The following is a 16,452-nucleotide window of genomic DNA, read 5'->3' as shown; positions in this document are numbered from 1 at the left end:
AATTGAGGTACCTATGGATCATACACTGTGCTAAAGGCCACTTAGCAAACAGGTTAGGGAATTGAACTTGGAACCAGGCAGCACACTGCAAATGGTCACTTTCATAATTATTGACACCCTTTTGTGATCATCCATACCACACTGGGGTCCTCACAAACTCCTTGTGACTCAGAGATTGCTTTTCTTTGATTTGTGAATTTTGATTAGGTCACATCCAGTGGTGCTCAGAGGTCATTCTTGGAGATGCTCAGGAGATCATTTGGTGCTACAGATTGAATCTAGGCCCACCACATGCAAAGCACCAGCTTTCAGTCCATTGGACCATCCCGCTGGTACCTGGTATGGGAGGATTAACAATATCAAGGGGGGGGGGCAAAGTGATAGCACAGTGGCAGGGTGTTTTTGGAGCAGGGTTCAATCCCTATGGTCCCCTGAGTCTGTCAGGAGAGATTTCTGAGCCCAGAGCCAGGAGTAACCCCTGTGTGCCACCAGGTGTGGCTTCCCAAATTTTTAAGGGGTCGGAGGAGTAATAGTACAGTGGGTAAGATGCTTGCCTTGCATGCAGTCAATCTGAGTTTGATCCCCGATATCTCATATTGCCCCCCTAAGCACCACCAGTACTAATTTCTGAGTGTAGATATAGGAGTAATCTCTGAGCATTGCTGAGTATGATCCCTTCCCCTAACAACAAAATTTAAATATATAGATATATACACACATACATATATGTATATATATATATATATGTATAGTTTAGGCAACAGGGTTACAATAATGCTCAAGTTTATAGTATCAGTGTACAGTTTACTGCAAACCATTTATTCCAAACTAACCATGACCTGTCCCTATGTTACTTCTGGTCTAATTTTTTCCCCACCATCTCTCCATTGTTTTGGTGCATATCGTGACCTCTTTTAGCATATTCATGTATCTAGGAGCTTTTCTTTTGGTTTAGACTATATGTGGTTGTACTCGGAATCTTATGGATCGTCTCAGGAATTGAACCCGAAGCACCACTATGCAAAGCATGAGCTCAAGCAACAATCCCTTCCTTCTTTCTATTTGTTATCACTATAACTCTGTGATAACTGGAGTCACATATTTGGATATAGTGCTTAGGGTTCACTGGCACTCACATTCATGTAGCTGGGGTGCATCAGAAATCTCCAACTTATTTGCCATAGGGATCTCCAAATAGCCGAGAACTACAATGGCACTTAGACATGTGGGGTGGTGTTGGCGTTTGACTTCAGGGCGTCATACTTGCAAGACAGATACTCTCTTGTGGAGCTTTTTTTGCGGACCTAGTACTTAAATTTCTAATTTAAATAATTTGAAAATAGGGGTCAGAGAGATAGCACAGCGGTAGGGTGTTTGCCTAACAAGCAGCCGACCCAGGACCGAAGGTGGTTCAAATCCTAGCATCCCATATGGTCCCCCCGTGCCTGCCAGGAGCGATTTCTGAGCGCAGAGCCAGGAGTAACCCCTGTGTGCCACCGGGTGTGGCTCAACCACCACCCCAAATTGAAAATAATTCAAATATATACTCAAAATGTAATTTAAATAATTCAAATTTCTAATTCAAGACATAGGGAAGGGATTGGGAAACCAAGCACTAATTAAAGAAAAGGGGGGGTGAGATTTCTTTTTTTTTTTTTCTTTTTTTTTTTTCGACCCGGGGGTGAGATTTCTAATTTCTTTTTTTCCTTCCTTCCTTCCTTCCTTCCTTCCTTCCTTCCTTCCTTCCTTCCTTCCTTCCTTCCTTCCTTCCTTCCTTCCTTCCTCCCTCCCTCCCCCCTCCTCCCTCCCTCTCTCCCTCCCTTCCTTCTCTCCCTCCCTTCCTTCTTTCCCTTCCTTCCTTCCTTCCTTCCTTCCTTCCTTCCTTCCTTCCTTCCTTCCTTCCTTCCTTCCTTCCTTCCTTCCTTCCTTCCTTCCTTCCTTCCTTCCTTCCTTCCTTCCTTCCTTCCTTCCTTCCTTCCTTCCTTCCTTCCTTCCTTCCTTCCTTCCTTCCTTCCTTCTTTTTTTCTTTCTTTCTTTCTTTCTTTCTCACACCCGGCAGCGCTCAGGGGTTACTTCTGGCTCTACACTCAGAAATCACTCCTGGCAGGCTCTGGAGACCATATGGGATGCCGGGATTCAAATCACCGTTCTTCTGCATGCAAGGCAAACGCCTTACCTCCATGCTATCTCTCTGGCCCAAGACGTCTTTTTTTCTATCTCAGGTCCATAAGTCCAAATTTTACCCTCACTGAAATGGGGAGTCGCTGGAAAGACATGGGGAGATCCATGAAGCTCTAAGGAAGTCCAGGGCACACCCACGAGGGCCCCAACTCTGTGGTGGGCCAGCGTGTTGACCAAGCGTGGGTCATTAGAGGCGGGATCAGGGCTAGGACTGAGCTGACAGTGTTGGGCAAATGGGAGAGAAGCAAGTGAGAGCCAAGATTTAGGAAAGGAATGAAATGAACTGAAGGGATGTCAGAGTCAGATGCTGCCAGCTGAAGGGAGGTTGACTGGGGCCTCCAGAGGCAGGGCAGGTAGCCCTCTAGGGCGGAAGGAAGTGCAGAGGAGGGGTCTGGGCAGACTTCAAATCTCGGCAGGGGAGGGGTGCTTCCTCTCTTCATTCTATACTAGTATCAGTGACCCTCTGGCTGGATCACTTCCACCCCAGGTATTGAAATTGAGTTTGCTAAAGCTAGAAGGCCTGCAAAAGCAAACATTTCTCTCCAGGAAACAAAAATTTCTTTTTGACAACATCTGCAATTCAAAATCCCTAGACTTACGAAAAAGCAGCAGGATGCCAACCTTATGGAAAGCATTAAATTCCTAGAAAATGGTCCAGATTATGGGTTTAAAATTCAGAGACATGTCAGCAATTATTACAAAGACGATTAAAGGTTAAATCTTTTTTTGGGGGGAGGGTTTGGGTAATACCTAGCAGCCCTCAGGGGTTACTCCTGGCTCTATGATCAGAAATCGCTCCTGGCAGGCTCGGGGACCCTATGGGATGCCAAGATTCGAACCACCATCTTTCTGCATGCAAGGCAAATGCCCTATCTCCATGCTATCTCTCCGGCCCTAAAGGTTAAATCTTTAAAAGATTAAAAATTAAAAATCTGGACTTAATGTTTGAAGAGATAAAGGAATCTCATTTGAACAAAGTGGATGAAATTTTAGGAATAGGCACAATGTCTGAAGTGAAAATTTCAAGGAAGCCAGTTCAAGAAAAGAATGGCAACGAAAAGAACATTTAGTTTCACAAAATCCCGGGCATAGTATTTTGTTAAGATAAGGAATTGTTCCAGAATACAGCAGAAAATGGCAAGGTCATTTCATTGCATTTTTAATGCAAGAACCTATGACTGAGAAAGATTGCAACATGTTCAGTGAAGTAATAGAAGAAAGCAGAGAAATGAGAAAGGATGGACTTGCCAAAGAAATGAGAGAGGGGAAATAAATACCTTCATAATTCACAAATGAAAGAAAAGCTCTAAAAGCCTCCAGAGAAGAAAATGAACTGACCAATGAAGGGGCAGTGCTCCGATTGGCAGCCAATTTTTCATCAGCCACACTTGATGTTAGCAAACAATGGAGGTATGTCTTCGACCTTTTAAGGGAAAAGTTTAAGAGCCAGAATTTCTCTACCAAGTTAAATTAGCTTTTAAAGGTGATGGTGAAATGAGGACCTTCTCTAAACTGCAAAGTTTCAGCAAATTTGCAAGCCAAAAACCTTTTATGAGAGAATTGCTGAAAGGACTTCTAGAGAGTAAGAAAACAAAGCAAAGAAGAAGATACAGGTTTCAAGAATATATGGGTCAAACTATAACATACTCCAATTGTCAGTCTGAGGAACCGACCTGCTTTCACCTCTGGTTTTTCATCAGTAGAGATTAGTTATGATGAGCAGAAGCAACACTTAGGGACCAATGAGAGTATTGCATCTGGAATCAGGAACCTATTAAAAAACACTGAGAAAGGAGAGAGACAAACTCATACAAAGAACAGATCTCCTGTCCAAAGGTACTGACTCAGTGCAAGAAACTAAAGACCTAGAAAGCATTTATTAGTGTTTTCTGAGAGCTAAAAGAAAAGATTGGTAATATTAAACAGTACCACCCAGAAGTCTGGCAAATAAAGAACTCAAATGATGCTTTGAATAGCAGAATAGATATTTTTTAAATTGAGAATGAACAATTTAGAAGATCAGATTGAAGATGGATCCAGGAACTCTGTGGATCCAATACAAGTGATCAAGCATGGGCCGGAGAAATAGCATGGAGTTAAGGCGTTTGCCTTGCATGCAAAGGATGGTGGTTCAAATCCCGGCATCCCATATGGTCCCCCAAGCCTGCCAGGAGCGATTTCTGAGCAGAGCCAGGAGTAACCCCTGAGTGCTGCCAGGTATGACCCAAAACCAAAAACAAAACAACAACTACAAAAACAAGTGGTCAAGCACATCATCAACAAAGAAAGCCTAAGAAACATTGAGGATACATCCAGAAGTGCCAATATATGGTTGATTGGAATTTCAGAAAATCATAATAAAGAAAATATAATAAAGGAAATAATTGAAGGAAACTTCCTGGAATTCAAGAGAGTTTCCAGTCTTGAGATTGTTAATGCCTATCGAGTTCCCAGTAAATTTGATAAAAATAGACTCACCCCAAGACACATCTTAGTGAAGTTTTGGAATTTTTATGATAAAGAGTAAATGTTATGGCTTTTCAGAGAAAGTGAAGAGATAACTTATAGAGGGACAAGAAATCAGCTAATGGCTCATTTATCATTGGTTGGATGCTAGAAGCAAATGGGCCAACATCATTCAAGTTCTTTTAGGAAGAAGGCTTTAAGCCTAGAATCTTCTATCCTGCCAAACGGGCATTCAATTTTGAAGGCAAAACAAAGATACTTTTTAATATTGAAGAATTCTAAGATTTTATTTTTGTTTTTGTTTTTGAGTCACACCCAGCAGTGCTCAGGGGTTACTCCAGGCTCTATGCTCAGAAATAACCCCTGAGCGCTGCTGGGTGTGACCCAAAAACCAAAAAAAAAAAAAAAAAAAAAAAAAAAAAAAAAAAACAACAAAAAAACATACACACAAAAATCGCTCCTCAAAGGCTCGGGGGACCATATAGGATGCCGGGAATCGAACCCGGATCTGTCCATGGTTGGCCTTGGCCTTGTGCAAGACAAATGCCCTACTGCTGTATTATAGCTCTGGCCCCAGATTTTATTTTTTATCCACTCCTTAAAAGGGTTACTGGAGAATATACTATAGCAGTACAGAGTGACTATAATAAATAAAACACATTTCTTTTTCCCTCCCATCCCCATATAAAACAAGGGAAACTAGAAAAATGCTATACCTCCCTAGGACAACAGACAAGCTATCCTTAAATACATAAGAATAGGAGATAAGGGGGCCCGGAGAGATAGCACAGTGGCGTTTGCCTTGCAAGCAGCCGATCCAGGACCAAAGGTGGTTGGTTCGAATCCCAGTGTCCCATATGGTCCCCTGTGCCTGCCAGGAGCTATTTCTGAGCAGACAGCCAGGAGTAACCCCTGAGCACTGCTGGGTGTGACCCAAAAAACCAAAAAAAAAGAATAGGAGATAAGGATAAGGGGAAGAGTCATAGATGAAGCAGATATTGGTCGAATTTAAGGGTATATTAAAAATTTGGTGGTACCCATGTAGCTTGTATATAAATAAGTTTCCTAAACCGCTGAGAGATCTGTTCATGTAACCATAGACTAGAAAATGTTGGAGGTTGGGGAATTGATGGAAATACTCGGGTAATGGCATGACAAGATAAATGGGAAATAAAAAGCAAAAGGTGAACTCAACAAAATCTTGGTTGTTCGTTAAATTCTTTGAATTGCTTTAAAAAAAAGGGAGAAAAATTAAAATCTTTGTTAACCTTTTGGGAAAATATTGTTCCAGTCTTTCTTCTACCAACATACAAGTGAAATAAATTACTAACATACTTTTTGTGATTTTGGTTTTTTTGGGGGGCTAGCTGTGCTCAGGGCTTACTTCTAATTCTGAGCTCAGGGTCCAATTTTGTGAAGCTCAGTGGACTGGTGTTGGAGATTTGAACCAAGGCCAGATTAATGCAACAAGCATGAATTAACAAGCACCTTAATTCTTGTACTATCTTTCCAGCCCCAATTTATGACAATTTATGATTTTAAGAGTTTTATGGGCAGTTTATTCAAAGTGCCCTGCATGATATATATCATGCATAATATATTATATATTATATAGTATATATACTTATGACACACATGTCCAATCATAACGAAGATATAATCACATATCATCATCCTCAAATGCATCCTTGAGCCTCTTTTCACATTCTCCCTTCCCTGCGCCCGCTGCCCCAGAACTGGAACACTCCATTTCTGCCAGAGTCATTGACCCAGGGATTAGACAAGGATGTTCTCTGGTTCTCACATGATGTGCTTTGGAGAACATGAACAATGTTGCTTTCTTCTCAGGCTGAATTTGTAGCTTCCTATAGCAAATTGGTGAGCTGCTGCCTGTACCCCCAAGGTTCCCAGGCTAGTACCCCATACACTCCAGTCAGAATCCTCTCCATTTGGAATCCTCTGTTCCCTGAAGTTGCTCCCTACTTCCCCTTCAAGGGAGATAGAGAGCTGGGGTGAACTCAGGATTGTAAGGAGGAGCAGGAGCTGTGAAGCACCCCCCAGTACAGCTTTATACAGTTGTCTTTCTGAGTCATGCTATCCACATACCTGGGTGAGAAAATTTTGCCAAGTTTCACTTAGTCTTCTCCCTATGACTCAGGGCCCTCTTTGCAACCTCAGTGACAAGTGCAAGGTGGCAGATGGCCTGTGCAGAGTGGGTGAAGGGGTGAGGGGCAATTCCAGCAGTTTTCTCAGACCTTGCTCTCTGAAAAGATCCCCAAGAGAAGTCTTGGCTGTGGGTGGGTGAGCTCACTCTGACCAATCTAGGAAGCAATCAAGGCCTGAAGCTGCTTGGCTTTTGGAAATGGGTTTCTTTCTCCATCTAACCAGCTGCTTCACTGTTTTCCAAATCTGTTCCTTTACACACATTTTCTCTTCTCATTGTTACAATAACCCCAAGGGAAAAGCAGGGCAGATGCTCCTTTCCATTTTAGAGGCTCACAATCTCCAAAATCAATTCTTCTCTATTCACGTGACAGGCAGGGTCAGGATCTTTATAAAACAGGGGACAGGGAGCACTGGAGACACTAACAACTTGGATACAAAAAATTCTTTGAAAGCACAGAAAACAAAACATAAAGGGGCTGGAGACACAGTACAGAGATTAAGGAGCATGCCTCGCAATTGGCCAATCCCAGTTCCATATGCAGGGCCACCTGGGTCGCACAATGGTCTCTCAGCAGTGACCCTTGAGTACAGAGCCATGAGTAATCCTTGAGCACTGCTATGCATGGTGTGGCCCAAAAATGATTTTTTAAAAATAAAGGGAAAAATAAAATGAAAAGACAAACAGGCACGGAAAGTTATAGGGGTTAAGGCACTTGATGTTTTCAAAATAATTATTTCTTTAAGCACTGTGGTTACAAAATGTTTGTATTTGGGTTTCGAATGAACACCACCATTCACCAGTGTAACTGTTTTTTGGGGGGGGCCCACACCCGTTTGATGCTCAAGGGTTACTCCTGGCTAAGCTCTCAGAAATTGCCCCTAGCTTAGGGAGACCTTATGGGACGCTGGGGGATCAAACCGTGGTCCTTCCTTGGCTAGCGCTTACAAGGCAGACACCTTACCTTTAGCACCACCTCACCGGCCCCTCACCAGTGTAACTTTTCCCTGCCACTAATGTTCCCTGTTTCCCCCTCCCCAACCCCTATCTTCAGGACAGGCATTCTATTTCTCCATTTCTCACTATCATTGTCATAGTAGTTAGTGCAGTTATTTCTCTAATACTAATTCTAATTTTCTTTGTGGTAAGCTTCATATAATGGGCTGGTCCTTCTGGCCTGCATCTTTATTGCCTCTCAGTATTATTACCATGCTGTCTTTTATTTTTCTTATATCCTACAGATGAGTGAGACTATAGCAGTGGTCCTCAAACAATGGCCCAAGGGCCACATATTGTATTTGTTCCCGTTTTGTTTCTTCACTTCAAAATAAGATATATGCAGTGTGCATAGGAATTTGTTCATAGTGTTTGTTCTCATTATAGTCTGGCTCTCCAACAGTCTGAGGGACAGTGAATTGGCCTCCTGTTTAAAAAGTTTGAGGACCTCAAAAACCAAAAAAAATAAATAAATAAATAAAAATTAAAAATACCAAATAAAAGAAAGAAAAAAGAAAGAAGATTTAAAAAGGGGGGGGGGCAGAGAGATAGATAACTTTTTTTTTTGTTTTTTGGGTCACACCTGGCATTGCTCAGGGGTTACTCCTGGCTTTACGCTCAGAAATCACTTTTGCAGGCTCGGGGGACCATATGGGATGCCGGATTCAAACACTGTCTATCTGCATGTAAGGCAAAGGCCCTACCTCCATGCTATCTCTCCGGCCCATCATGAGTATCCTTAAAGGTATTACATTAAATCTGTATAATGCATTGGAGAATATTGCCACTTTAATGATGTTAATATGAACAGGGTATATGTCTCCATTTTCTAGTGTTCTCTTTTATTTCTTGAAGCAGTGCTTTATAGTTTTCTTTGTATAGGTCCTTCACCTCTTTAATTAAGTTCACTCCAAGGTATTTTAGTTTCTATGATGCTATTGTGAATGGGATTTTTGTTTTATTTTTTAATTTTTTGGTTTGTTTTTGGGCCACACCCAGTGACGTTCAGGAGTTACTCCTGGCTATGCGCTCAGAAATTGCTCCTGGCTCGGGGAACCATATGATATTTTAGGGTTCAAACCCAGATCCATCCTGGGTCAGCCAAGTGCAAGGCAAAGGCCCTACTGCTGTAGTTTTTTGTTTGTTTGTTTGTTTTGTTTTTGTTTTTGGGTCACACTCAGCAATGCTCGGGGGTTACTCCTGACTCCATGCTCAGAAATTGCTCCTGGCAGGCTTGGGGGACCAGATGGGATGCCAGAATTCAAACCAATGACCTTATGCATGCAAGGCAAATGTCTTACCTCCATGCTATCTCTTCTGTGGATTGTTTTGTTTTTGTTTTTGTTTTTGTGGTTTTTGGGTCACACCTGGCAGTGCTCAGGGGTTATTCCTGGCTCCATGCTCAGAAATTGCTTCTGGCAAGCACGGGGGACCATATGGGACGCCGGGATTCAAACTGATGACCTCCTGCATGAAAGGCAAATGCCTTACCTCCATGCTATCTCACCGGCCCCGTGGATTGTTTTTTTTTTTTTTAATGTTTGTTTCTTCTCTAACATTATTTGTATATAAGAATGTCAGTGATTTTTGCATGTTAATTTTGTAGCCTGCTATTTTGCTATATGAATTTATTGTCTCTAGGAGCTTTTTGGTATAGTCTTTGGAAATTTCTAAATATAGTATCATGTCATCTGCAAACAGTAAGAGCTATCAAATGCTTTCTTTACTTCTATGTGATCATGTTTTTATTATTCCTTATGTTGATGTACTGTATTTTGTTAATTGACATATATGTTAAGCCATTCTTGCATCTCTGGAATGAAGCCTACTTGGTCATGGTATATGAACTTTTGTTTTGTTTGGGGGCACATATTTGTGTCAGCTTGCAGAATTCAATGATGACTTGGCACCCAGGAAAAGTGGACATTTGCCAGAGGCTGGCTAACATCTCCATCATCAGTGTGGTGCATGAGTGCCTTTGAAATGTCATAAAACAAAGTAAAACAAAAACAATCCTCCCGTGGCCACCTGATCAAGAAAGTTACTAATCTTTTTACAGTCAGAAGGAGCATAATGAGGCTAGCACACATCACAAAGAGCAGGAACAGCCAGATCTGGTGCAGGTGCAGGGTTACTTCTGGTGTTGTATTTAGAAATCACTCCTGGCAGGCTCAGAGGACCATATGGGATGCTGGAGATCGAACCTGGGTCAGCCACATGCAAGGCAAGCAGCCTTACCTAATATGCAATCTCTCTGGCCCAGTGTCTTTCCTTTTTAAGACTAAATAATTTGGGGGTCGAAGAGATAGCATGGAGGTAGGGCATTTGCCTTGCATGCAGAAGGGTGGTGGTTCAAATCCCTGCATTCCATATCGTCCCTCCTGGCAGGATCGATTTCTGAGTGTGGAGACAGGAGTAAACCCCTGCGTGCTGCCGGGTGTGACCCAAAAACCAAAGAAAAAAAAAGACCAAATAATTTTCCTCTCTCCATATATATGACAATGTGTTTATCTATTGCTCTGTCCAAGTCACTTAGTTTGCTCTCATCTTTTGGACACTTTGAATATTACTTATGAACACGAGGGAACACAAATATTTTTGAGAGCTTGCTTCCAATTCTTTGGAATACCTACCTATAAATAGAAAACCTATATTATATAGTAATTCTAATTTTTCTTTTTTGAGAAGCCCTCTCAAGTGGTGTTCAAATGTTATTTTTAAAACCAGACAGACCACACTGACATTTTGGCCTATCCTTCCCAGAGCCCCAGATACTGATTCTTTTGTTCAAAAATAAGAGCTCGTGCCCAGAAGCTCATTACATACCCAACACCCCTGGAACTTGTAGACCAGCAATAAGCCCCATGGTTGTGATTCCTCTCTCAGAACCCCACTGGGGGACTTAGCCATCCATACCACTTCCTCACACACTCAAAGGCCACACACTCAAGTAGGCCTTGTGCCAGAGCTGGGTCTACAGGGGAATGTTGTCCGGCCTATCCTGTAACCCCAAGCAATAAAGGGTACATTCAGGCCTGGGTTGGCAAGGGCAGCAGGGCAAACCTTGGCAGTTGCTTGGTGCCTTGCTTCTGGAAGGAACCACTGTAATTGAATGAAAAATACTGACTTTAGGTTTTTCTGGCTCAGTTCTTAGGGCTGGAGTTTTGGTAGTGGGGCTGAGGGTGCCCCAGGAAAGCTGCTCCCAAAAAAACAGTACATGGAAACAGAGGACTCAGCCTGAGGTGGCCCTCAGCAAGAAGCCAAAGCTGGGACATGGCAGCCTAGATCTGCTAGAGGCTCAGGGATGGCGCCAGGGACCCCTGGAAAGTGCAACCACCTGACAGCTCACTCTTTTGTCCTTGATTATCACAAATATTTATAGGTGCCATGGAGCTCAGTACACATCCTGTTTTCATGTCTGTATTTGGTCAGCTTCTGAGCCCAGCAGTCCCTGGAACTTCCTTTATTTGGGGGTGTGAGCAAACAAAGGTTCCCATTCCTTCTCTGGGTCCTGCATCTAGTGGTGGGTGGTTAGAAGGGGAGTGAAAGACATCATGAGAGACAAGTCACTGTCATCTGGCTGTCTTTAGAATCCAAACTGTCCCAGAAAGGCTCTTGGCTATGCTAGGGAGATTGTCATTCAGCCTGGCCTGTGGAAAACTGGTAACTGGTCAGACACAAGTGACTTTGCATAGGCAGAAGTGGGTGGCTGTGATGCATGGTCACTAGCCTGGTGTGCACATCCAGGGGCATCCCTGTTTCTGTAAGGGACTAGGGGAGGTGGCCCTAGGCTGGCTGCATGGACTTTTCACCGAGGTATGCTCAGGCCCTGTACTTTAGATCATACTATGCTGTCCCCGAAAGTCTTAGTTTCTGAAAATAGCAAAAGTCTCCTCAAGTGTGGAGAAAGTCCTATTGGCCTCTCTTCTGATCTGGAGGACTGATGCACACACACCCAGAAGTCCCAGCACTGAAATAATTGTTTTAATCAAAATAACTTCTGTTTATAGCATTAAAGTTTCAGGCTTACAACATTTTTTTTTTACCTTTTGGTTTTTATCACACCCAACTGTGATCAAGGGTTGTTGCCATCGCTGTGCTTTTGGGAATAGCTCACAACAGTCCTAAAGGAACTCTGTGAATTTAGTCCAATCCTCCTGCTGACAAAGCATGTACTTAGCATCTCCTGTTCACTGCATTATATATGGACATCTGTAGAGGCTATATAATTTCCACAGCCAAAGTCTAAATGCAAGGGTTTTCCTCCTCTCCAAACCACCAGCAGAGACTTTAGAACTGGGAGAAGGGGTGGGAGCTACTCTTTGCTCACACTTTCAAATAAAAGAAGGATGAGGGGCCAGAGAGATAGCATGGAGATAGGACGTTTGCCTTGCATGCAGAAGGATAGTGATTCGAATCCCAGCATTCCATATGGTCCCCCAAGCCTGCCAGAAGTGATTTCTGAGCATAAACCTCAAGTAACCCCTGAGCACTGCCAGGTGTGACCCAAAAACCAAAAGAAAGAAAGAAAGAAGAAAGAAAGAAAGAAAGAAAGAAAGAAAGAAAGAAAGAAAGAAAGAAAGAAATAAAGAAAAAAACAAAGAAATAAAGAAAGAAAGAAATAAAGACAGAGAGAGAAAGAAAGAAAGAAAGAGAGAGAGAGAGAGAAAGAAAGAAAGAAAGAAAGAAAGAAAGAAAGAAAGAAAGAAAGAAAGAAAGAAAGAAAGAGAAAGAAAGAAAGAAAGAAAGAAAGAAAGAAAAAGAAGAAAGAAAAAGAAAAAGAAGGATGACCAAATACATACAACAAAACAGGATGGATACTCAAGTGCATAAGATCGATTCCCTTTACCTGTTGTCACTCACTCAATATCCTTCCCCTCTGGTAACTCTCCCTCTGTTCTCTAAATCTTTGGGCATACTTTTTGGTGGGGTTACACCCCATAGTGTTTGGAATATATTCTTGACTTGTGCTTAGGAGTCACTATCGGTAATGCTCAGGGGACCATGCAGTTCCAAGAGGTTAAATCCTGGCCTCCTACATTCAAAGCATGAACTGAAGATCATTGAACTATCTCTCTGTATCTCAAATCTTTGTTGATGTTTATTCTTTTTGTTTGTCTTTTTTGAAAAAAATCTCCCATATGTGAGGAAAAGGATATTGTCTTCATTTATCTCTGTGTAACTTCCACTGAGTGTCAAAACACCTTCCAAGACCATTTGTATCTTCACAAATGGCAATATATATATTTGGTTTTTGGGTCACACCCGGCATTGCTCAGGGGTTCTTTCTGGCCGTCTGCTCAGAAATAGCTCCTGGCAGGCACGGGGGACCATATGGGACACCGGGATTCGAACCAACCACCTTTGGTCCTGGATCGGCTGCTTACAAGGCAAACACTGCTGTGCTATCTCTCCGGGCCCACAAATGGCAATATTTTATCTTCTATTTTTAAAAAGTAGTGCACAGTAGCTATTGGTATACACACATTCTTTAACTACACACCAGTTCATATATACTATAGAGGATGTTTTTCTTTTTTCTTTTTTTGATTTTTGGGTCACATCTGGCAGCACTCAGGATTCTCTCCTGGCTCTATGCTCATAAATCACCCCTGGCAGGCTCGGGGGAGCATATGGGATGCTGGGATTTGAACCACCATCCATCTGCATGCAAGGCCAATGCCCTACCGCTGTGCTATCTCTCCAGCCCCCAGATTTTTTCCATATTTTATCATTTTCGCTATTATAATTAGAACTAGTGTTTTTGCATTAGCATTTTGGGGTTATAAATGAAAGGTCCAGCATTGTGAAGTACATATTATCATTTCCTATCTCTCTAGGCCCTCCCTTGTTTGAGAGTTCATGAATTTCTGGAGTTGAGTGTGAACTGCCAGAGACCAAGGACTGCATGTCCATGCATCAGAGGACCCAGTACTATGTGGTGCTTTCACAGACATACATTAATTGAAGTCATATTGAAATCTCAAATCTAGTCAGTTTTTCAGCTCCAAAGGGAAACACACCAGACCACTCATGAGTCATGATATCAAGAGTGGGGGTTTTTCAGGAAAACATGAGGGGGAAATGTGAGCATTACCAGGGCTGGCCCATTCCTGAATTTCTGCAATGCCGCCTCTCTAGAAAGACATGAATGTTCTTGACCTCCTGCAGTTTCTATGCACTGTGGGGCTCTCTAGCCCAGCATCTCCAATGTTATCATCCAACCTCTTGAGGAGGTAATAACCCAGTGGGTGAGTCTCAGCCAAGTTCGTGTCACAAACATCAAACACTGGCAAGCAGAGTGGGCATTCGCAGATGACTTGACTTGACAAGCTCCAGACTTCTTATTTCCTGGTGGGCTGGTCCTTGGTGGAGGCCAGAGAACAGTAACTAAGAGGAGTATAGAACCATTTCCCATCAGTAGTACCTAAAGGGTTAAGGATCAAATGGCTGGGGAGTGTTTGCATTGGAACTGGGTAAACTGACTTCAATATATTCCTGAAAAGTGGAATGTGGTGGAAATTCAAGCTTCTGTGGATGACACACACCACCTCCATCCACTGCCTGTGTGACTTTGTGTAAGTTCGCTTTTTTCCTTTTCTTTTTTTTTTTTAACTTATTTTTTGTTTAGGCACAGTGATGGACAATACTGATATTTGTGGGATGGGGTTGGGGATTTCTTTGGGGACATACCCAAAAGTATGCTGAGGTCTAATTCCTGGCTCTGTGCTCAGGTGTCACTCCGGACAGTGCTCAGGGGAATATTTGTGGTTTCAAGGATCAAACTGGGTTAGCCATATTCAAAGCAAGTGTCTGGCCCCCTATACGATCTCTCTGGCCCTATAATACTGTACTATTAATTAGTATTAATGTTTCAGTTGGTACAATGTAAAGTTCTAATACCACATGGTCAACTCACTTTTTTTTTTTTTTTTTTTTTGCTTTTGAGTTACCCTCAGCAACTCTCAGATGTTACTCCTGGTTCTGGGGACCATATGGAATGCTGGAGACTGAACCTGGGTCTGTCTTGGGTTGGCTGAATGCAAGGCAAATACCCTACCACTGTGCTACCACTCCGGCCCCAAGGTCAACTAACTTTTATAGACTCTCAGGGCCTTTTACTATTGGCCAATTTTTCATTTTCTTCTTGTGTTTCTTTATATCCCACATATTAAGAATTTGTTCTATTTGTTTTGTTTTGCTTCTTAGTAGAGATTTTTTCTTTTTTCTTTTCTTTCTTTCTTTTTCTTTCTTTCTTTTCTTTCTTTCTTTTTGTAGAGATTTTTTCTTTTTTCTTTTCTTTCTTCTTTCTTTCTTTGTTTCTTTCTTTCTCTTTCTTTCTTTCTCTCTTTCTTTTTTCTTTCTTTCTTTCTTTCTCTCTTTCTTTCTTTCTTTCTTTCTTTCTTCTTTCTTTCTTTCTTTCCTCCTTTATTCTTTCTTTCTCTTTCTTATATTTCTTCATTCTTTCTTTCTTTCTTTCCCTTTCTTTCTTTCTTTTTTCTTTCTTTTCTTTCTTTCTTTCTTTCTTTCTTTCTTTCTTTCTTTCTTTCTTTCTTTCTTTCTTTCTTTCTTTCTTTCTTTCTTTCTTTCTTTCTTTCTTTCTTTCTTTCTTTCTTTCTTTCGTGTGTGGTGGTACAGGAGTTACTCTTGACTCTGGAATCATTCCTGGCAGGCTCAGGGGACCACATAGGGTGCAGGGAACAAACCCAGCTAGGCTGTGTGCAAGGCAAGTTCTCTCCCCATTTTATTATGATTCAAGTCTTGCTTATTCTGCTTTCGACTCTCCTCTGACTCATTTCACCCAGCGTGTTACCTTCTAATTCCATCACTGCAGCAAACTGTAGGATTATATCTTCCCTTATAACTTGACAGTATCCAATTGTGTATATATAGACCACAGTTTCTTTACTCATTCACCTGTTTTGGGGCATTTGGATTGTTTTTAGATCTTGGATACTGTGATTAGTGCCACAAGGAGCATAGAACTGCAAGCATCTTTTCAAATTAAAAACTGGAGGCTCTTAGGGTCAATGCTAAGAAGGAGAATCACTGGGTCATATGGAAGTTTGACTCTTCATTCTTTGAGAAGTTTCCATATTGTTTTCTGTAGAGCCTGGGCCAGATGACATTCCTACCAACAGTGGGTAGAGGTTCCCTTTTCCCCACCCCGATCGACATCACAATTGGTTATTTCTACTCTTAGTGCTATGTGCCATTCTCTTGGGTGTGAAATTCACTCTTCTTGTTTGCAATATGGGGAAAATAGTAGTATCCTCTTATTTGTTATGAAGTTGAATTGAGACAGTTCATGCTAATGGAAAAATTAAAATGAGCAATTGGACATTGGAGTCTTGGATAGCCATTCTCAGCTCAATTTGGGGTGTTGATTTTAGGATACCCCTAATATCCATTTGTCCTTATTAACATAAATCTGTTTTTTTCTGTGTTTGTTTTTTGTTTTAGGGCCATATCTGGCAGTGCTCAAAGATTACTTATGGCTCTGCTCTCAGAAATTACTCCCAACAGGCTCAGGAACCAAATGGGATGACAGGAATTGAACCCAGGTTGGTCCTGTGCAAAGCAAACACCTTCTCTGCTGTGCTATTTTTCTGACCCTAAATTTTTGTTTTTTGAGAAAATAAAAT

Source organism: Suncus etruscus, chromosome 6 (assembly GCF_024139225.1).
Source record: "Suncus etruscus isolate mSunEtr1 chromosome 6, mSunEtr1.pri.cur, whole genome shotgun sequence".
Classification (NCBI taxonomy): Eukaryota; Metazoa; Chordata; class Mammalia; order Eulipotyphla; family Soricidae; genus Suncus; species Suncus etruscus.
This window is presented reverse-complemented; position numbering follows the sequence as displayed.